The sequence below is a fragment of the Struthio camelus genome, chromosome 1, assembly GCF_040807025.1.
Source record: "Struthio camelus isolate bStrCam1 chromosome 1, bStrCam1.hap1, whole genome shotgun sequence".
NCBI lineage: Eukaryota > Metazoa > Chordata > Aves > Struthioniformes > Struthionidae > Struthio > Struthio camelus.
In genome coordinates this window covers 143,933,067-143,957,753 of record NC_090942.1, presented here as the reverse complement: position 1 = coordinate 143,957,753, position 24,687 = coordinate 143,933,067, and positions in this window count along the sequence as shown.

Sequence of the window (24,687 nt, the reverse complement as noted above, 5' to 3'; positions counted from 1 at the left end):
CAGTGGAAATAGACTGGCATTTTTATTTGTCTGAGCTATTTCAGATATTTAGGATGAGTTATGTTACAGATATGGCATATTTTTTTCCTATTCATTAACAATGTAGACAGCCACACTGTAGATATCAGAAGTTAAACAAGTTGTACATAGTTCAGTGAAGAAGAGATATGGGGAAAAAACAGGAAAAATTGGTAGAGATATAATATAAATGCATTAAAAGTAAAGTAAGATGCTTTTAATCCTCAATCTATTGGAAGTGCTTTCTAGACAAGTGCCACTTTTTGTAAGGCCAGAATAATCTTAAATGCGTAAGATCAAAATTAGAATGTGATTCTGAACAAACAAACACTTTTCCTTCTCCTTGGTACCACCCACTGGAAAATATACATAAAGTGTAAATGAAATAAGCAAATAAAACGCTTTCAGGAGAAAGGTTATTATTATTTTTTTTTATAATCAGGTTGGCTATTTTTCTCTTCTCTTTTTGGAAGGATTTTGTGTTTCCTGACACTGATTGTAAGGGGACTTTGTGGTATATATATCGACTACTTTTCTATATCAGCTAGAAAAAAGTAACCCTCTAGAGCTCTGGTAGAAAATTGTTATAAAGCATTTGAAGAAAGGAGAAAAGCTTTGAATAAGGCAAGACATTTGTTAAAACTTCAGGATCAGATATATTATATAAAAGAAAGCAAATTCAGGCTCAGAGGGTTATTTGAAGATCTAGGAAACCATGCTTGCAGAACTTCTGTAGCCATATTAATCGCCCTACTTCAGCAAAAAAGATATGGAAAAAGATAAAAAGAAAAAATGGGAAATGAGGGACAAATCTTTTGCAATATCTACTTTAATTAAGGGAGAAATTACTGTTGACTTACATATACAGGCAGTTAACCTGCTAGATGGGATTTCTCCTAATGTTAGTGATAACTATAGAATTTCATTTTATTTGTGTCAAGGGAGCTTTTATTTTGAGATTATTTTTGTTGGGTTTTTTTCCTGCTTTTTCTTTTGAAAAATGCAGTTTTATTCTTGATGACTGATATGAGAATGCTAGTGCAGCAGTATAAATTTTGTGGTTAATTAACTTGTGTTATTTACCTCCAGGAATATGAAGTTTCATTTCAATTTGCAAAAACAAAATGTTTCATTTTAATAATATTGAAAAAATAATTTGATAAATACGAACATCATTAAAATTAGTATGACTTATTTGTCTGTTACCATTTTGTTTGTTGTCTTCCTTTAAGAATTATGACAGGGTCACATGGATCCTTCTGGAGGGAAGAGGCCAGAATAGGGGAAATTCTTCCTTTTCTGACAAGCAACTGCTCCGGCTGAGGGGAGAGGGCAAAAAGGTTGAACACATCAAGGCTTGGTAGGCCAAATGATATAATACTACCGATGTAGCCCCATCAAGAAGGCCCTTCTCTGCAAGGGGATGTATTAACCATCCAGGTTTCCTTTCAAATAAATTATTTAGTTTTGCACCTCTGATGTGCAACTGAAATAGAATCAATGACTTTGCTACCATTAGATCTTTCTCAAAGACACTATCTTTCCATCTATAAATATATACTGTAATGGTGAAGGTAGTTAAGCTGATGTACTCATGACAGACTACAGAATCTCTTACAGCTGTTCTTACAGCTCTGCACAGACAAATAACCTATTTCCAGAGACAACTATAAATAAATGAACTTTTTTACAGCAAGTAGGTCAAATTTTTAAGGATAGTTAGTCACAAAAGACATATAGACAAACTCCTCCTGTGAAGCAGTTTTTCAACATTCTTGAAAATCCCTCCAGGTGCCTAACTACATCTCAGATCACCAGGACTACAATTAAATCCCTTGAAAACCTGGACCCAATGAGAGCACCTCTCTGAGCGGCCTGTGTCGTAAAAATGTACTCATACACTATTACACTTAGAGAAATGCAAGCAGAGCGAGATAATTAAGCTCTCCTAGAAACTGATTTGCCCTTTGGACATACTGATCTTTTTCCTTCAGCATGAAGGAAGCCAAAAGTAAATATGATCCAGCACAGGTGCTGAGATCATTTGTGATGTCCAGGCCCAAGGGATCTCCACCAGCAGAAACAACATTACCAGCAGGGCAAAAAGAGTCACAGACTGCACAAAGTAGTAGATTAGCGGGTCATTCATGCCAGGGAGGGACACAAGCGCATTTCACTTGACTCTGGGTGTCTTTATACAGCGTAGTGCTATACAGCACAGAAACATATCACCTATCTCACATGGTAGGATAAATCTAGGCAGAGAACTGAAATCTCCAGATCAGCTTGTTTTCCAGTCCGTAGATAGCACTTTTAACACCTTGGTAAAATTGTTTGGTGACTAGGCCTCATCTTCAGTGCAAAACAGCCATGTTGCTCTACAGTCTACAAAAATGTACACATAACACCCTACATAAAAACTTAGCTATTTTACAGATGCAAAGCAGTCTCAATATAACTGATTGGGCCATCTGCATTACTAAAGAATTGTCACAAAACTTGTCTGCTTCCTCTGTGAGAGTTATTATAGTCTGTATACAGTCCCATTTCTCCTCTCCTCCATAGAAAGTCACTGAAGTCTTAACATAGAATTAAATAAGCTACTTGGCATCAGTGAAGCATATCTTACAAAAGTTGCTTTATGTGTTTGAACATTTTGAAGTTGCTGGCCTGCTCAATTTAATATGCCAGGACTCTGGAGTGGGATTTTGTCCCTTAGCAATCATAGACCTTTTTATAAAAAATCAATTTATTTGGTAATATTAAGCGCTTGCCAGTCCATTTCAATGAGAAATTCATCAATTGTATCTCAGCTTTACACAATCTCTTTTGGTTATGAAATATAGACCTTAGTGTATGAAAGCAGATAAGAGTTTTGAAGATTTACCAACGCTCACATCACAAGTGTAACACTTACCTTTCCTTTCGTAAGGGAGAATGATTTATACAAAATGACAGCTGCAAAACTTACAAGTTGCTAACATCTTAGTAAAGCTGATGGAAAGAAGATGTTTAGTCTAGCAATAGTAGCCCTCACTAATCCAGCAGCTGACGACTTATCTGTGCCAGCTTTAAAAAGAAAAAAGTGATTTATTTTATCTCAGGTCAGCCATTTTAAGACTACATAATACTAAGTTTTTACTCTACCTCAAGTTCTGATACCTGAATGCACACACTAGATCTTGCTAAAGATAGCACTTTGACCCTACCACATATCTTGCATTGCACTATGGGGTTGTCTCAGAGGCCAGAGGACTACGGAAGGACACGCTATGCAGCCTGTAAAAGAAGTTCATACATTTGTGTGTTGATATAAAATGAAGAAGCACAGAAAAACAGAAATATGAGTGCACCTGAGATAAATGACTTCTGTAAATTATTAATTTCAGTTAATTCTCAAAAAAATTAGTATCTCCAGCTGCTGTACACCAAAAAAGCACAAAGAGGGAGAAATTCCTGTGGGAATTCTACAGCAGACGTTACGTTAGTGCCATTTTCTGACATTACATTTTAACTTCACAAATTAAATCTCTAATTTATTAAGTATCACTTATATTTTAAAAAATTTTACTTGCATTTAAGTTTTGATTAAATGCTCTCCCTACTTGCTCTGAAATACAGCACAGAGTAGGAGACTATGCAGTCAGAAGTGTTCTGCTCTCTTAATTTCTGCTCAGTCTCTTGAGAGCAGCAGCTTATACAGCATTATAACTAGAGCTCAAAATATTACTCAGAGTTTCACTACTCTGCTTCTGATTGGGTTATTCAGTTTGTCATTGGGATTTCACAGTAATTAGGTAAAAATAAAAACATGCTTAGAAAAATGTTGGGCTAATATTTCCTGAAACAAAAATTCACCAGCATATTAACATACTTTCTGAATACAGTTTTCTCAGGCAATTCGAGCTATCCGTAATGTTTAACCCCCAAATTAAAGGATACTTCAGCTTCTGTTCAAGTGAGCACCATGGGATATCTTTGTTTACTGTGGAACAGTTATCTCACTGACCTGGTTCCACACAGCATGAGCCAGCAAGGTGCCCTTGTGGCCAAGAAGGCCAATGGTCTCCTGGGGTGCATTAGGCAGAGTGTTGCCAGCAGGTGGAGGGAGGTGATCCTGCCCCTCTCCTCAGCCCTGGGGAGGCCTCACCTGGAGTCCTGTGTCCAGTTCTGGGCTCCCCAGCACAAGAGAGACGTGGCACTACTGGAGAGAGTCCAGCAGAGGGCTACGAAGATGATGAAGGGACTGGAGCATCTCTCCTCTGAAGAAAGACTGCGGGAGCTGGTCCTGTTCAGCCTGGAGAAGAGAAGACTGAGAGGTGATCTGATCAATGTGTACAAGTATCTGAAGGGGGAGTGTCAAGAGGATGAAGCCAGCCTCTTCTCCGTGGTGCCCAGTGACGGGTCAAGAGGCGATGGGCATAAACTGAACCACAGGAAGTTCCATCTGAACCTGAGGAAAAACTTCTTCACTGTGAGGGTGACAGAGCATTGGAACAGGTTGCCCAGAGAGGTAGTGGAGTCTCCTTCGCTGGAGATATTCAAAATCCGCCTGGACGCAATCCTGGGCAATATGCTGTAGAGGACCCTGCTTGAGCAGGGAGGTTGGACTAGATGATCTCCAGAGGTCCCTTCCAACCTCAACCATTCTGTAATTATATGGCAGATGTCAAGGCTCATCATGCAGGATGATCTTAGGGTGATTCCCCTGAGCTGCAGTTATACAAATTCTAGCAATGCAATATACCATGCATTAAAACACTAGCGGAGCTGTAGGATGAGAGCAGTGCTACAGCCTTGTTCAAAATTCTTACCCATGCATCCTCAATCCTGAATGAAGGCAGAGTATTCTGTTACAATGAATTTATTTTACCCGCTGAGGCTAATAATTAAGAAATAATATTTATATTAAAAAATAGGAAGTATAGTTTGTACCAATAACTAATGACTTTTTAAAAGGTAATGCAAGGGCACTGGATCTCATGTGATCTATTCATTGCATTGAAAACATACAGCAAAGGTCCCTTTCAAATATTTACCATACATAAAAATTACTTTGAATGTTTGAGTTTGATTTTACAAAAGTCAATAGGAGAAAGAAAGAAAGAAAAAGAAAAGAAAGAGAACGAGAACGAGAACAAATGAACAGCAAGAGCATAGATACAGATCAAAGCTGTAGAACTGAACAAATTTCTTTCATTCAGCAAAAAAGAACCATTGAACCAAAATGTGATTTTGATCAGGACCAGAACTGCTAACTAATTCATTCCATATCAATTAAATGGACAGCTTGAACAGGAGAAGACAAAGGGACAGATTTCACTACTTGAAATAAAATTTCTCAATGTTTTTCTTTAAGAAAAAGGTATTTTTTCATTTTAAAAGATCTTAAAAAGTATTTATTTGATTAATGAATAAAGGACACAGGAATAAATAAACATTTTACATGATCTAGGTACTTTTTCTGTTTCATTAGGAAAGGAAAACACCTTTTGGATTAAAGCGAAACAGATACAAAATCTATGAAAAGGCAGGCTATAAAACATGGAAGGTAAGATAAGATTCAAAGACTTTTCAGGAAATAATGATCAAAGGTCAAAATGCATCATACATGTAAATCCTCATGGATTCAACATGCCATGAGGGCCTTTGACAACTTCAGACCATCAGTGAAGTCAGCCCACTAATTTAGATGAGATTTGGCAGAAGAGACGTACCTCACCTGAATGCATACAAAGGGAAGAGAAACACATATCTTGGGGTCACCACTGCTCAGCACTTGACTTCTTAAAACATTTTAAGTATTTCAGGACCAAGCATGGCATATAGTCTTTGTTCAAGAGGATTCTTCTTATTTTTACCCTCATCATTGAAATTCTAGGAATAACAACTGTAATTCTGCTTCCAACGTTTTGTCTTCCCCTGCCGGATGAGGGCAAATCTCTGTTCTCTTTATCAATATCCTTCCCATTCCAGATTTCACTATCACAACTGTTTCCACATGACTGTTTACACTGGGAGATCACAAGGCCATTCTTGCTTTACGTAGGGTCAGTGAGAAAAATGAGATTATAATCAAATTATAGGAATAAATAAGAGTGAGTAAGGTGGCAAATTCATAACTTTTTCAGAAAAGTCTTTCCTTTCAAGTCAATGATTATATAGACTAGTTATAGCTATCTCTTTTCTATTGTTATTACTGCTGTTAGATATGACAAAAGCTAGAAAGTAAATAATTTACAACAAGAATCTTACATTTAATATTCTGTTTTCCATTTACACTTGATGCATTTCTTTACCAGTTACCAGAGTTGGGATGCTAACTATGCAAACTGTAAGAATGAGGAAAAAAAGGGAATTCATTTCATATCTTTATTCAAATAATTTTGTTTGGTCTCTGCTAAACACTTACAGAAATCGTTATCAGGTTATAGATATGAGGTAGATAAATGATTGCCTAGACAGTGTTGAGGAAAATAATTAAATTAAATGTGCAATTTTAGATTTCTTTTTTGCAGAAAGCAAAAATGTATAGGTTGATGCCTTCACACACACACACATCTAAGTTTTCAGTAATTGCATTTGAATGCAATTCTAGAAATTAAAGTTTTCATGACTGAGACCTATACTTATTATATCAGGTGCTGCTGCAAAAATGTCTCAGCCAGATAAATTAAGAGTTATTTTCCATGGAAATAAAAATGTAGAGACTAATGATGATAATTTTTTTTCTCTTAATTCTGGCTAGGGAATGCAACAAGTATCTCTTAGATGTGATTAGCTACCTCTAAAGAGGCTTTCAGGAAAAGGGATCACAGTCTAATACGTAAATACTCACTCTGCCCAATCAAATAAAACCAATGCATTTAGTTTTATTGAGGTCAATGCCTGTAAATTACGTAAGCACAGGCTTGACTTTATGCACATTAAAGATACAAATAACTAGCATCAGTAAGCTTGCAAAGTTTCACTAGCGTAAAACGGTGTAAGCTAGAAAAAATTATTCCTAGTGTATTACGCTCAGTAAATGCCATACTAGAGGAATGAAAGGTACTGGAGAGCCCGAAGAGAAAAAGATGACTTGTAAAGGAATCTGGCGGGAATCTTTACAGATACAGCTTGGCCAAAGGGTATGGCTGCACGGGAATGTCAATTACACTGGCAATATCCCAAGCCCACTGTGTGACTGCATGATGCAAAGCTATTAGAAAAACTTGAAGAACTTCGAAAAACCTCTATTTCCGCTCCTAGAGAAAATTTTGTTTTATTTCAAAAGTCTTCAATTGATGAGTGGTTTACTAAAGCTCAGGATTATGCTATTTGGGAAAAAAAGATCCAGCGTGTATCACGAAAGTAGTAAAAAAAAAAAGCGATTACTGTAATGTTATGATATAGGTTATTTCAAGTAAAAGATGAAGTAAATGCCACCTTTTGCAACTATAAATGAAAACAATAACCAAGTTTTGTACCCAGTACAACTTATTATTAATCTAAAAATGAATAATAGCAAAAATTAAAATGGATGTAAGCATCTGCTTTGTCAGATGCTCCCAAACTTTGTTTTGGCATGTTCAGAGATAAAATGCCAGAGTGATGTTTTTGCAGTCTTTCTCACTGAAAATAGAGCATATTTACTACGAACAGAATGACATTGTTTGCTGACTTCTGTAATGCTGCTGTTACTTGAGAAAGGAGCAAACATAAAAGGAAAGTGGAATTATGTTTTGGTTCAGAGAAGTGGATTAGTGTTTTGTGCAAATATGATGCAGTATTTATTTAATGGATTTCTGATCTATGAACATAAGAGGTCAAATTCTGATCATGTTGAAGGCAATGGCATAACTCCTACTTGGTTTTAATAGAGCCAGAGATTGGCTCAATGCTTTTAAACACAATAAAGTTTCTTACCCTTCCTTTACTGGAACAACTATTCTCACAATTGGACTTTTCTGGACTTCAACATCGTTGATTTGAAGAGTATGTATGAGTGTCCCAGTAAAACATTATGTAGACTTTGCCTCTTGAGAAACAAACATCCTGGAATCTTAATCCACAGTATTGCCTTCTAATATTTACCGAGTACATTAGTATTATCTCATCGATAATAGAATGTGGTGGCACAGTTTTCAGATATTTTTTTCCCAATTAGAATTGCCTGGTTTTATAATTATCTGATATATATTATCTGATTATTCCCTCTGATGATTCTTTTGAAAGAATTATCTGATATATATAAACTTTTTTAAAGACCAGAAAGCAAGCCTGCTGCTTCCACTGAAACAGATTTTTTCCCTTATTTTCCTATTTTGTATATATTTTGTATATTTGTTAGATAGAGAAAGAAAGAAAGAAACATAGAGTTTGCAGTGTATTATCTGAGAGATTTGTTCCTGACCTCACATTCTTTAGCTGTGATTAGTATGAAATGACGTGGTGTCCTTGGCAAGTTTTGTCCTGCTACAGCGTTCTTAGTATATTTTGGTGTTTGCAATTGGCCATTTCTTCCTATTCTGTGTTTTATTAATTAATCTATTCCAATATGTAATGTTAATCATGGCTTTCATTCCTGCCTGGTGACTACTACCTTTTCTTTTCAATCTTCTGTGATAGGCCTTCAAAACTGGCTTTTTCAAAGCCAAATAAACATCAGCTTATTGTCCTTTATCATCTGCCAACCTGTTCTCAAAGCAGCTGCACAGTCTATAGACATGCTACATACTGATGAGGTTCATGAATCCTGTGAGGAAACACAAGTTGGTGCATTTTATGGGGCTAGAGTAATATAGCAGTTCAGATTCATTACATTTGGGTTAAGGTAAGTTAGTAGTCTTCATCTGCATTGTTTAATAGCTATTTAGATTTTCCAGCTATTGGTAAAGTCAAGTCTGCAGTTAAAACTATTTTCTACAACTATTATAGAATAAATTACAGTTCTAAGAATGTATAGTTTAATCTATTTTATAAAAAAAAAAGTTACTCAAAAGGCAAACTCATCATAATTATAAGTGGTCATCCATAACAGCCCCCTGTTTCTATCAGGTAAGTCATACAAATTGTCAGACATTTTAATAACACTAGGTAGCAACAAAGATAAATCAGTTGCATAAAAAAATCTATTTGTCACTTTTAATAGCACTCTAGATTCAAATTATAGTTATTTGCATACCTAAATATATATTAATAAACCCAGACAAGCACGAACTGCAAACCTAGCTACCACTCCAAATATTTGCTGCCAACAGTCATAGAGGCCTGATTTCAGCTGCTGTTCTGGTGCTTGCTGAAGGCCTTAGGCTCTTCCTTGGTTTTATCTTCCACAAAAGTATATGTCTCACAGTTTTGCCTTGGAAGAGAACATCTTTGTTTGTTTAAGGGAATAGTATGTTGTGTAGAAATGTAGAAATACATAGAAACATACTTTTTTTCTCACTTTCTGAGAAAGATGGCCATAGTTTCATTTCTGATAGTCAAAGTAAACTGTGAGATTATCCCACAAAAGGAAATTGCAGTGATATAAATTGCTTTGCCATATATATAATTTTGCAACTTAAATACATTATCTCACAACAGCTTGTTTTATAAAATTCACACCTCACGCGTGGGGAACAGACAAATTCATCCCACAATTATTCTTGCAGACAGGTCCAGGCAGACAATGGAATGCTATTATTCACACACCTGCATCTTAGTATCTTTTTGTGACCAAGAGTGTGTGGAACCTTAGAGAAAATGTTCTTGGGAGACATTTTCATGCAAAAACTTTAGGGTCGATGATTCAACAATCAGGTATTTGTGTGTGTCATCAGAGCTCACGTAAGTTCAGGCACATAGATATTTTGAAGTATTCAGAAGTGGTCCAGAATGTACGTTGTGAAGCACCAGGGAGAGTTGACTTCAGAACAGGAGGGAGAGTGGAAAAGGAAAGAAGTAATAGGAACATTATGGACACAAGAACTGCTTCTCAGGGAATGCTAGTTACAGAAAATGCATTTTAGGCCCTCTGAACATAAATAGGAAGGAGAAGGAACCACTCACAGATAAAAAAAAGGATTATAAAAAGCAAGTGCTTAAAATGGGAGCCCTAGGTGCCTAAACAAAGCTGTGAGCACATGGGATGGAAGGATAAGGCTTGTGGTGATTTTGTAGACATGAGAATTCTTATTTAATTCAATGTGTTCAGAGGCAGAAAGTAAAGGTGGTAAAAGTCACACTGGTGTGCAAGTGGCATCCAGAGAAGGCAGTCATGGAAACAGAGCAGGCACCAGGAAAGCAAGCATCCCCTGGGCCCTCATTCCCAGAACAACAGCAGCACCTCACACAGCTGCCTTTAGGCAGCAATCACCTCACATTTCCTTAATCCAGAGTGTTTTTAATTCCTCTCTTTCAAACTGTATGTTACGACTAAGCATCTTTGTGCAGTATAGCTGATGATTAATGTTACTCTGAGCAGAGATATTTGGCATTCACGCCCCCCAGACTCTGTGGAGGTGTCTCGAGGCACTGTGGTTGTGTGCACCCTCTTCAGCTCCAGGGGATAAAAAGAGAAGAGTTTAGAGGTTCGCTAGGGACACAGGTTACCAACCTGCCGGGATTCACAGACACCACACAGTAGGTAAAATGGCTTTTCCATCGTATCTTTAATAAAAGGAAACAGCCGCCACCACTAATCTCTTTGTGACTTCAGCAGAGCTGAGCAAAACTGACTCTATCTAGTCTGAATGAACTATAACAGCGACGAGAACAAACAGCACTGATGAGAGACACTTTTAAAAGACTGCACGAAGCCAAGAAATTTTTTGCTGTGAAGATCTGTTCATCCTCCCAGCTTATCCTTACTTTTTAAAGAACTGGAAATCACAGAGGTTGGTACTGGGAACAGAGACGAATCTCATGGGAGAGGTTTCCAAGGGTGTAAAGGATGCTTGGTTACTCAGTTCCCACAAATAGGAGCCATGTTTGTGTCTTACAATCTTCCCTAGCAGGATATAAAAGCCCATGCTGTTCGGAGTCAGAATTTTTGACCATACTTTTCCAGTCGCATGCTGAGGAGTAACGTTGAGAAACATTTCATGAAAATGTTATGATATAGATTATAATTTTGTAAATCCCTTTCTCCCCCTCCCCCCCACTATTTTTTCTTCCTGGATTTAATTTGTAGAAAATGTAATTTGGTTATGGAAATTGTAACCACCGTATCATTACAATATTCTGAACTTTTATTTTTCACATATTCTCTTTCACAGCAGTTGGAGGAGCTTTTAATTTAACAATACTCACCACCTAAGCTAAGCTTTTGCACAGTTGAGATTGCTGTTTCAATGGCAAAATAGTGGGGAAAAGGTTCAAATGTAAAGGACTCAGTGTTGCATAGAGCTCTTCATTTTGTGAAGAAAGATCTATTTGTCATTTTTTTGGTCATGGGAACATTTTGGTAAGAAGAGAGACTGGAATTTCTAGACTCCAGAAAGGTGCAAAGCTTAAGAAAAAATCAGAAAAGTTCAAGTGTATTCTCATATCTCTCAGCAAAAAATAAACAACAAAAAATATTTTAAAATCCTTCCATTTCTCAAAGAGTGAAAAAGAATGAGGGTGCTTTTCCAAAACTGGAAAAACATTTAGTCTATGAAAGTATTGCTATATGAAAGTGCACGCTTTTCTTCATCTGTCAATAAGATAACTTGAGTCTAACGAGAGAAATTTAAGCATTACTATGAGGAATAGATTTGTGCTAAAGCTAAGAGATAAAAAGCTGTTCAGAAAAAATTGTAAGAGCTAAAAAAAACCCTTTACTATAAATAGTTTCATACTGCAGAAATTTCTTGCTATCAGAAAGAAAAAGGACTTACCAAGCTCAGTGTGACAACACCATCCACAGTTTAAATTTAAACAGATGAAATCAAACAGTATTAGTATATGGCTAAGCATAGTGATAAAGTGACTGTAAGGCACAGAAGCAGAAAGCACTTTTCTATTAATGAGAAAGATGCCCTAGGTGCAAACACACTAGGAAGATTATTGGCAACAATACCCTCCAAGTGTATAAATAAAATTCTTCTACCACACCTTCTGCTGCCAAATGAGTATGGGAATTATACAGTCACTCATCCCTGCTTTTCTGTTCATACCATAGCTTAGTGCTATCTCTGCTGGGAAAAAAAAGCAAGGTATGCTGTTTTCTCTCTTCAGGAGACTAATATCTCCTGTTACATAAGAATTAAGTGGTAGAGTTTATATACAAGGTTAAGAGTATGCCTCTGTTGCACCAACATACATAAAGCTGCTAACAGCCTGATTTCAGCCCTCAGACGTGTGGGAATATTATGACTTTCTGCTTAGTTCCAGCTGTGTGTCAAATTGCGCTTTTACCTTACTTTTTAGGGATTCCAGAAAGAGAGGGATTGGCTACAGTTCTGTGCATGGCAGTCTTCCACTATAAATCAGCTATGATATCTGAGCCCCTGAGTTCATTTTAACATCTATGTTTGCAGAGTATGCCTTTCTTCTTACAGCTCATAAGGTATCATATTCCAGAGCCAAAACCAATATGGTGTTATTGCCGTTAACTAGTGCTGCCTTATTCACTACTGCACTGGTTTCAATGGAGTTATGTTAGTATGGAGCTGTAGAACTCAGAATTCTTATATGAATTTTTCAGCAACAATATATACTCTCAGCACACATTATTTTTCTCACATTGGATAGAGAAAAGACCCAAATAATAAAGTATAGTGTGAAAGTCTTCAGGCAGTCCTCTCTTGATGTTGTTTCTGCGACCTGTGCTTTCATCAGAATGGCAACCATGTAAACAGGAAGAAATTTTCCGGCAAACATTTAAGATGCCCCTGAGAGAACAAGAGATACCTTTTGGTTAATATCCACCACAATACTGGCTTATTTCAGTGATAGCCACAAAGGAATATTGTGCATGTCCCTACCACAAATAGTATTTTGACAACTGCTAAATACTTTTGCTCCGTAATTCTGGTTTTACATGAGAAGAGTTACTTATTGTTGCTTATTTAATTACCGATTACTTACTATACTTGCAGGCTAATTTAACAGGCCATGATATCATATTAGCATAGACTGTTTTTTTTTTTTTTTTTGCAGTCTCAGAAACGATGGTAGAGAAGCTCCAGTTACCCAGATTACATAGTTAGACTTCCTACCTTTAGTTATTTTACCTTAACATATGTTGTTTCTTCCACCACATAACCTGACCACAGTCATACCGCTATACTTTCTATTACATTTCTGAAATGGAAGCTGGTAAGAACAGAAACATCCTCTGAGACGTCAGCACTTTTTATATCACTGAAGTTGAGCAGAGGTCATGCCCTATGCATCACTTCCCTTCAAATGGTTAGACTTCTGTCTTCCTTAGATTTCCAGTGTGTCCTCACAATTTGTTTCATCCTGTATATTTCCTACATTCAATACCCAACACTTTTTTCTAGGGATTTGCAGCGTTATCAGCCCACATAACTCAATAGTTTTCAGATACAGAGGCTAGACAGGCTAATTTGTGTCACTGCTTTCTTCCCCGTGGACAAAGACAAACCACAAATGCATTTTGTGGGAATCAGTCAGTTGTACTTTATTATCAAAAACTACATTTCACTTTATGTAGAATGATTAATATGCAGCAATACATCAGTTCAAGTGAGGTTAAATCACACAGCCACATAGGAGCAATAATTTCTCCTGCTCTTAGCAAAGCATGAAGGGCTGAGTTCAGGTAGCACTCACAGAAAGTGTAGAGTTTATCTGGAATGACAGAGGGTTACTTACTTTGGTCTTGGCACCCAAACAGTGACACTATTCTACTTAATTACTGGTACTTTTCACACTTCAGAGCTTCTTTACACCCACATGTGGGCTCCTTAGTAATCCTGAGAGAAAGGCTGCTGGCTGCATCTGAGTCACATACACCAAATATTATATCTTACTTTTGCTCAGGACTTCTAAAAAGTGTGCATGGGAGCATAATAAAAACAGTGTTTAAAAACAAATTTAGAGTAAAATAACACTTTTTAATCCACAGAGAATAAATAAATTAGAAAACAGTTTTACTCAAAAAAGTGGTAATAATATTTCAGAGGTTAAACTGAAGTCTACTGGACAACATGTAAAAGTGATATAGCTGAAGATCTTTCTTGCTATTACTATATGCCAGTGTTCCTCAAGTGTCCTATATTACACAGCGCCGGAAAAGAGCCACACATTGATGAAGTGCTAATTCACTATAAATTAGGTGTGAGATAAAAGTGATGGAGGTGTACCACCTTGGAAGGACATGGTAATCGTCACTGCGAGTGAGCTGAACAAAGATAGTCCTGCATTTCAATAGAGAAATTTGACTTTTCTGCAGAATATAGAAAATCAATATAGACATGACGTTAGGACTAGGCTCATAAAGTGTTTTCAGAACTTTAAGATAAAATATGCCACCAAGTAAGAACATAACTACTCTTATGACTACTCTTTACTTTCATTCTGGGCTATACAACATCATTCAGAATGTACTTTTTGGCATCTTTTATCAGCTTCAGGCCCTTCTAGGACTGTTTATACTGCAGGTAAAGACAAAGATTATTAGGATTATTCTTCTTCTATCTCAATCATGTATAAAAACATGATATGCCATCATTTACCTACAGAAGACAGCAGTAAGTGCAAGGCTCATCCATTTCCACTTCAACTCTGCTATCACCAAAATGGTTGGGTATCACCAATGGAAAGAGTAAACAGGATTTGTAAGGCTTCTGAACTCAGGAGTACCAGCAATTGCAGTTTGGTGCTGGGTTCTTTTGCATGAAGGAAGTAGATGAGTTCACTGGGAAACACTCTGTCATGGTGTGGCTGTAGGCAGGAAGATTACACAGGTCAGCAGGGTTTGCTCACAGACTGTGTGCTTCTGACAGCAATGCGGAGGAGAGGAGTTACTATTATGATGCTTATCTCTGTTTCTAAATAAGAAAGGGGCCTTCAGGATTATTTCTGATTTTCATCCAGTCACTGTTCAAAATAAACTGTTCAAAATAAACTACAAGGAACTTCAAGGTTCCTTGTACCCCAGCTCTCCTACTTCTACCTAGATAATGTGACCTATAGGCTGCTGAGGCATGCTCATCTGCTCGTGAGCCTAACTGTCCCACCTGCATGAGAGCTCAGCTGTAATAGAAGCCCTGGAGAGACTTTCACCTCCTCACAAACTTGCAAAGCTAATAGCGAGGGTACTACAACAGGGTAGCAAAGAAACATGTTTGCACACCTTCATGTAGAGCTGGGTGCTGGACTAAGGTTTGCCTCTGATCAGTGCTCAGTAGGTATCAGACAGACAGGCATCAGACAGGTAGCCTCACATTCACAGTCATATCTTAAAAAGCCAGCCTTGTTCGCTACGTTCAGAACAAATTTGCAGGTGGCAGTCTTCAAGAGAGTTTTTGAGTTATAATTCCCAAACGCATGAAGGCAGCTCCTCTGCAGCCCTGAATCAACTTCCAGAGAGCAGAGAGATATCAGGCCCAGCCTGGTGCTTAGCACTTCCTATAGGAAGAAGCTAAGCAGCTTCTTATTTACAACACAGTTAGCTAAACTACTCTTCTGAGAAACCTAACTTTCATCACAGGATATATATGGGATCCTGGCATTTGAGAGTGTGCATTGAATTCCACTTCATGCCTTTTGCTTTGTACTTGAAGCATAAGCTGTGCATCATCTCACTGTAAGGATCTATATCACTGATTCTAACTCCCAAGTGCCTACAAACCATTTTCTTTTCTATGCTACAATTTTTTTTTCCTTATTTACATCTCATGTTGGAATTTATAATTTTTTTCTTGCTAAACTTCTAGTATTCACTTTCTTTTTCTGTGAAAATTAGCACAGAAATCTAGTCACTTCAGGAAAAAAAAAAATCATGCAGAGTGTGCCCTCATAGAGGCAATTTCATTTACGGCTATCACCAGACCCTCTACAAAGTTTCATCAATCTCTACACTGCCTGGGTAATGTAAGTGTGATGACATCTCCTCAGCACATTACACCCTCAGCTTCTCCTAAATTTAAAGCTTCTGATTATCTTATGAAGGGCAATGATCTATGTCTAGATTTTTGTTCTGCTTAAGCTCAACTTCCATATGCATGTCTTCCTACATATTTTATGGTGAAGTATAGAGGTCTGGTAAGGAGATTTATAGTCCTGACACACACATTTGTTGAGGGATAATTATATGAGCTAGCATCCTCTTCTGGCTACACATCTCTCTCTTTCAGTCAAGCACTTTTTCCAGTATGTACTTAATGCACAGTTCCATTTTATTATCCACGCTCTCCCAGATTCTCAGGCAGAGCTTAACTGCTTTGGGCTGTAAAAAATTGGCCTATTTAACTGCAGCTTATTCTTTGTTTCTTTACTGTGTTACCTGGCACAGAAGATCTCTTTACTTAATCAGATAAAAAGCAAGCTTCAGCTAATTTTCCATTCCCATAAAACATAACTGAAATACTATCTTATTATAGGTATAGAGTACAGCTATAGGAATAGAGGAAGTAGAGTTAGCTGCTGTACATGCAAATTAACAAGTCATTATATTTTCCCCTAGATAGAAAAGACGAATTAAAATAAGGGACCATCTAGACTGAACATTGAATTATCCATATTAATAACTTCATTTATATTCATGCTTACAGGCAATTCACCAGTAGTTTTCCCTTATTATTTATATTGCAGTTGTGCTTAAAGAAAGATCAAAGTTCATTACAGTACACCACGCTCCCCTCATGTGGAAGATGTTGATCTGTCGCAAGCCTTACGCTCATGCAGCAAACGCACCAGATAGAAGTTGTACCCCATAGCCTGCACATTCTCAGTATATTTCACTGTATACTCACAGTCTTTCTAAGGAAATTCTGCAGCCTGCAAGATGGACTATTTGTCATCTGTTTTCCTTACTATTTTCATTGAATGCCAACAGGCTGAGATTCTTACAACTTGATTGTTATTTGACAAATGCTGAGTGAAAGCATATCAGAGTCTGTGGATGAGCTGGGTTTATTGTCTGAATAGTAGAAGCTTATGATTGATAGTCATGCTGTGTAATTAATCATTTAAACCACATGTTTCTTTTCCCCATCAAATGATTATTAAACCTATACAGAGCTTTCAAAATGGCTTTGCAAAATCTTCCTCAGTGAATGCATATCTGAGTGAATATTTGTATGCAGCTTATTCACACCACAAATATTCACATTTCTAAATAAAGAAATATCTTCTCAGAGATTTTGAATAAATATGTCTGAATATATTTTTTGCAGTATTTCCCCACCTTCAGTTCAGATGGACACTGGTATTAATAAGATGACTACAAAAGTTTCTACATTTTCATCCTGCAAAAATCTTTACACACAAATGCATATATAAATGCACACCTAGCTGCAGTAAGTGATTTATTACAAAGTGTCCCTGGACATCCAATTCCTCTTCTTGCTTTCTTTCCATATTATATCTGTTGTTTATTAGGGCAATTTTAATATGGATTGAATGAACAGTTTCTTGGTAAGTAGGAAACTATAAACATATTACTCTAGAATGAAGACTGTCTATTGATAAACCAAAGCACTATGCATCTGACCATATCCCGAGAGAACCTCTGAGGCAAGCTGCCTCAGCTAATTCAGTGAATTGGTGATGTTTATATGTTTACTGGTTTCCAAAGCCATCAGAAAAAAAGAAGACCCAGCAATTTCTCTCTCTCTCTTTTTTTTTTTCCGGTCCTTCCCTGGTTCAGCACATTTATAATGAAATGTAGGGAAAATTCCTTCTATATTTTAAATTATGTGCTTCTCTTTTGCTGCTTATTTACATCTATATACATTGGGTATACATCAATAATAATTCCATCTGGAATCCTTTTGCCTAATTTGGGTCAAATGTTAACCATTCCCCTTCCCCAGCTCCCAGCTTTAGGCGTTCAGTCCCAGAAGGTGGGAGAAGTTTAAATGAAACCTCTGAGCCTCCAATTTTGCTGTGAAGTAGGTATCTTTGAAGACCAGTAGAGGGCGATCCAGTTCTCTAAACTTAGTCCTAATTCAGTAGTTTTGTAGAGACTCTTAGAACATCTATTTCGTCTCTCTTCCTCATGGATACAGTTTAGTGGCTCTCATCTCAAGATGAGAGTAAGAAAGAAGCCTAATATTGCCCACCTGGCTTTTGCCTACTGGGGTGTGAGCTTTATGCAGTCAGAAAAAGCCTCTCTCGCACAACCCAGAAGAGGATACAGATCTGCAGTCAGCAGCTGAACCCAAAATTTGGTCATAGCACTAGTTCCCCTGCTGGACACAACTTTTTGTCTCCCAGCATAAGCACTGAGTATTCACAGGCAAGATAAATGGTCACAGAGCTTTCAGATTAAACAGGAAGGTGCTTAACACATTTAGGATCCTATAAGGTTAGGATTCTGGCATCTAGGTTGTAGTGTAGAGTTCATCTCCTCTTGCCTCATTAAGCAGGAAAAAAAAAAAAAAGAAGCCTCGGAATTGGAGCTCCTGTTATTGTGTGACCCTTTCTTCCCTCAAAATGTTCAGTTGCACACAGGATGCTACCACCGTTAAGTCCCTTGTCAGAACATCACCAAAAATAATGAAAATCTTAAAAATATATGCATGTGGAAGAATAACTAAAACCATTTTGTGCCAGGTATTATGGATTAGCTAGAAACAGCCCCTCTGGGACTATGGTTTTTAATGCTGTGCCCTGGCTACATTCCTATGCTTCCCCTAATTGCGCAGTTATCCCACAGCTGATATCAAAGGCATGTTCCTTCCACAGCATCTCTACCCCTCCATTATGCTGGAATCTCATTGCCAATAGTGGCTGTGAGGGCCACATTAGCACTGATACAACACTGTTGCATCAGTACATCATTGTTGCTAGCTGCTTGGGCAAGTCAAAAATATTTCTTACTCTTTACGTGCAGAGGCAATTGGGGTTTGTTCTTATATCACTGCTGCTCATATAAGATGAGGACTTCTTTAAGTTATCCCTCAAGAAGAACACAAAAAAGAGGAATAAGAGATTATAAAATATGTTTTAAGTGGGATGGGAACCTATATCCGGCATCTGAGGGAGCAGAACCTCGAAGCTGGTGTAACAGTTCGTCAAGCAGCACACATGTTCAGCTAAGCAACAGTGCTAAGAGGCTGACTCACAGTTATAGATACAGACACCGCTGTACCATAATGTCATGGAGCAAACGTGAGGCTGATAAAGATTTCCAGCTCTCTGACCTCTTTTCTCTGTGAAGCTTTTCTCTCTCTCTCTCCCTCTTCCTCTCCTCTCTCTCTCCCTCTGCTTTGTTCAGTGTATTGCCTACAGGTTTTGTCACATATTCAGTGCTTTGAAACGCTTTCACAGTAACAATGAAACTGCTCAGTTACCAAGTTTAGATGGGAAGCGGAAGAGAGGAAAGATGAGCCTCTAAAGAACTGACACTATACAGGTATCTAGTGCTGGATAGAGAGATAGTCACGTTCAAAGAAGTCAGTACAAAGAAAAAATAAACAAGTCAATTTTAGCTAAGAATTAATAGAACAGGACCAGCCCTCAGATGTGATAAAGATTCCTATTTGTTCTTTTTTCCCCCTCACGAATACATTTTAGCCTCAAGATGAGAATAAAAAGCCCGTTATTGCCCACTGGTGGCAGTATTCAGACACGCCAGCTAGCAGTTGAGAATCTGTATTTTATATGTTATCTTTATTGAAATATCTTGAAGAAATGTAGTAAGAATGCTGCTGCTAAACAGCCTGGGCTCAGGCTAATCTAACACAGTTTATGGCTGTGATTTTTTAGCAATGAATCAGTTGTCTGACCGTATTTGCAGAGCCATGCGTGGCAGGAGTACTATCTCCAGAGACCACAGGAACTCTTATTCTAATGGGAACAAGCAAAAGGAAAATATAGATATTAAATCTCAGTCTAGCTTCTGGAGAAAAAATACTGCATTTGTCCATGTTTCAGCCCTTGAAGCAACAGTTATTAAATATAATCCTGAGGAAAAAAATACCCTTAAGTGTAGATTTACCTTCTATTAATGCCAGAGAGAGGTTATAGGGATCTTGCTTCTGTGTAAATGTCCCTATTTTTCATTATATATATGTAGATATATAGATATATAGATATATAGATATATAGATATATATAAATGTATATCCTTTTCTAGCTGTAATGCTCATCTGATTATAGCATAAATCATTCTGATAAATTCCTGAAATTCGTCTATTTTTAAAGCTTCAGAAACTTCATAATCCATATGTCAGAGCTATAGATTATACATGAAATACAGATTAAGTTTTTGAAGCACTCTATTCATTACAGCTATATTCAGGAACCAGTTTCTCTTTTGTAACCACAGTTTCACCAAAAATATAAGAAAACTGTGAAAAGACTACAGATTCAGCAGTCACAGACAACTGTGACGCTATCTGATAGATCTAATGGTTACAGAACGAAGATCTAACAGAAAATGAGTTTCATTGTTTTACCTACCAGCATTATAAGCTGATAATTTATCAGGTGTTTTATATAAATTTGCTTCATGTGACATTCAGTAAGATTCAACCTACTAAGTGATTTAGGAACTTTTAAAACATCACATGATGTTTCCTGCTGAATAACTGGGTTTTCTTGATCTTCAAATATTTAAAATCTAAACATGCTTACGACTCAAGCAGTTGTTTGTAGGAGAATAGCTATGATATAGGCAAAAAATGTACTTATATAAGAGTAATTTCTAGAGAATTACTAAGTATAAATTAATTGGGGTATTAATCTTCTCTTTCAAAAATACATTTTTGTTAAAGAGAAAATGACTGTAAATAGAAATTAAAAATTAATCCTCTGTATTAATAATCATATTGAATAATTATCACTATTTTAATATTGATCATTTCTCTAAACAGTTAATATTGTCTATTTCTGAGAGATCCTCATCAGCTGTGATTTATTATCCTTTTAGATTCCAGGTTACTGTTCTATGATACCGTAGTAGGGATTCCATTTCTATTTTAATATATTTTAAAAATGGCAATGTAACCTACCCATTTAACGTAATGGATCACTCCAATTTTTAATCAATAGAAATAAATTTTCTGGAAAATCCTGTTAAGTATTATGGAGCGCAATTACTGTGGACTGAAATTATGGGGTACATAATCAGAGTTCTGCACATGAAGGGCAAGTGCTCAGAATAGCTCCTTTTAACCAAGCAAATGGCAATTCTTTTCTTGCAAGGCTTAATGACAGTATTATGATCCAAGAGATGGTCATTCAAGTACGGACAACTTAAACAGAGCGTTTTAAAGTGAAAAGGGCTATGGAAGAATAAGACCTGTAAAGTGACAGTGAAACAGCTAAGTATATACCGGAGTACTTCAAGGAGCAGCAATAGAGTATCAGATTTCCTTTCTGGCCCAGGTCCACTTCAGAGTATCAGTGAACAAGAAGTGTTGCTATCAGATAGACCTTTGCTTTGATCTTCTGGGAATGACCCAGGAGGCATCTGTGTCAGAATAAAAGTGTATCCATGTCAGGACAAAATACAGTTATACTATATTTATCAGTATCAGCAGAAGACAAAATAAAAAAAGAGGCACAGAGGGCAGTCAAGTGAGAACGAAAGCTGGGTAGAAAGATTGTGCGTGAGCTTAGCTATCCCCCCAAAGAGCTGGGCAAGGAAATGACATAATTTTGGCACCCATGGTAAGTCGTATTTTTCCATCTATGTGCAAAGTTTTAAGAAAACAGAACTTTGCAGGGATAAAAGGAAAATAAACAGCAATATAAATTAGCAAGAGCTGGGATTACCCTCCCCAAGCTACTAATCTTGAGTTCGGTCCTCCTTTCACAGCTATCACAAGCTAGCTCCTTGCTACCTTTTCTACTTCACTGACTGTCATGGTGTCTCCACTCTAACTGATGTCTTTACAATGTCCCAGCTCCACCATATCCAGTCATCTTTTGCAACTCTTGGGGGAAGAATCAGTGGTAAAGAAGATCCTCCCCTGCTGAAACTTTACAGTAATAGGAAACCACATCCGGTCAGTCTCTCTTTTTGCCTCCCTCTTATTTGCTTTCTGTAAAGTTCCTTCTTCCCATTGCTGCCAGTGGCAGGCTAGCTAAAGGGACCACTAGAGCAAATCGATAGAGCATATCAAACGTGAGTAAAAGTCCTATTTTACCTCTAACAAGAACGTTAACAAGAGCATATGAACAAAAGTGACCTGGATTGTCACAAAAAACCTGTAAATTCAACCTTGCAAAAATAGCTAGTTCCTTCATTCTTCTAAAGCTTGTCGTAGGGGGGGTTTTGTCCAGAGACCCTTCCACACAAGCTTTGCCCACCTGCCGTTTTCCAATAATCCGAGCTTTTCTTTATTCAGCAAGACGTGTGAATAGTGAGTTCCCCAGATACAAAATAATATAAGTCCTCTATTTACTAATTTTCTTCTGATCCTGTATGACTAGAGAGAATGTAGGATTGTGCCAGCAGCATTTATTTTAGGGAGACACTGTGAGAATGTATGCTCCTGTCCAGTGTAGTAAGTGTGTTAAAGAAAATATTTTACAGGACATTTCTTATTAATATTCACCATGTGCAATCAACCCTCGTCCTCTACCATCAGCACTTGTCCTCTTAAATTCTGTAACACAGCTTGCTCTGTGTGAGTATTTTTTTCTTTTTAATACAAGTATTATTCATAATTAGAACTGATAAATAAGAATTGGCAATTAGAGGAACCTTAAGCAATTTTTCACCCTATTTGAAGAAAATGACTAAACTGCAAGTGACAAGCTTGTAAATTAAAAATCTGAAAATATAAAAACTTTATTACAAGTGTGTCATTTGTGAACCATTTAAGTGGCATATAATTAGATATGCAGTCACTTTATTATGGTTTATTTGTTCCTGGCTCATAATGACTTTTTATCATGAAAAGCTCCCCGACTGTGACATTTACTCTAGAGTGGCCATGAAAAGGAAGTGTTGAAACTTTGCCACTGAAGATATGTAAAACTACTTGAGAGAAATGATATAAACAAGCTACCCTAGAAGATGTTTGCAAGACTTACATCTGGAAGTGCTACAAAATTAATTTGTGAAAACAAGCTTTCTGTCATTGGAACTTATTCATTTTTCTCTTTCAATTTCAGGTAATGATCAATAATGAAGAAAGTCTTGCTTTCATTCTTCTCGTTTTAGTTCATTACACAAATCGTTTACCTTTTCCTTGGAAATGAAAGAGAACTGGCCTTAGAGAATGCACTGATGACCAATCCAAAGTTTAGGCATATTAGTTTCCAATTTGAGGGTTTCAAGCGAACTTACTGATTTCTTCTGGTCTCTTTCAATTCTGTTTGTTACAGTTCAACACACAACGCAAGTGGCACTAGCTAAGGTGAATCAGATTGCTTTTCACATTATCAGTCTGCAAAAATCCTGGCAGAACTGTAGCTGTAGAAAATGCGTAGACTCTAGTTTTAGTTGTTCTTTCTAACTTCCCTCCTTTCCCTTTGCTTCTGTCGTCTCTGACCCCTTCCTCCACCCTTTCCTCTCGTCCCGCAGCATCCCATGAGCATAGCAATGCTGGCAGCTTCTGGTTCTGGGCTGGAGGCACACCTGTGTCCTAGATCCAACCCAATGCTTGGAGGTGGCTCCACATGCAGGAGGAGCTCTTGGTCATTCAGACATAAGGAAAAGGGAAAAGCGTAGGACAAATAAAAGCTCCGAGAGAGCCAGGTTCAAGCTGACCCATGCTAGATTAGTCTTCATGAGCTTCCCTCCAAATCTGTTGGCAATGAACTCGGTCTTTGAAGCTAATGACCTGTGCAACAGAGATCAGGGTAAGTTCATCATCCAGTGCAGATATACTGAACTAGAACACAGAAATAATGAAAAGCTGTAAAATGTGTTGATATAAAAGAGCATAACAACATAGAAAATGCCATCTCAACTTAGATTAGTGGTGCATTTTGTACATTAATCTATCAACAGTATGTCCCAAAGCTTATCTTGATATACTCTTTAATGCTTACGCATGAAATAACATACCCAAAACTTTATTTCCATCTAATTAGGGCAATTGACTCACTTTGAAAGATGAGGTTAGGAACATAATTTAAATTTAAAAACTTACCCACAGTGGTTATGGATTTAAACATAAAACAATTTCTAGACAAAGCAGTCCTACTCTTCACCGTCTTTCTTCACAATAAAATGTTTCCATACTTCTGATTGTCTTATTAACTCTTGCAGTCCCCTTGCAGCTCAGGGCAAGAACACTATGGTCCTGCTAAGCTCAGGTTCAGAATTGGCCACTTTGACATTTACAGAGACTGTTCCAAACAATTGCACAGTACAGCAGTCCCCAGGGTGTTGTAGGTTAAACCAGGTTCCAGAAATGTGTTGAACAGGAGAACATAATGTTCTGCATGGCCATCTTTGATTACTCCAGATTGTTTCAACTTATGGACGTATATTGAACCATACTTATGTCATCATTCTCCTCCTGGTAAAGCTGTAATACTTGGTTCACCTTTCACTTGAGTGCGTGTTTCATAACTGTCCTGATGTATCCTTAATAGCTACAATTTTGCCATTTAGTAGAG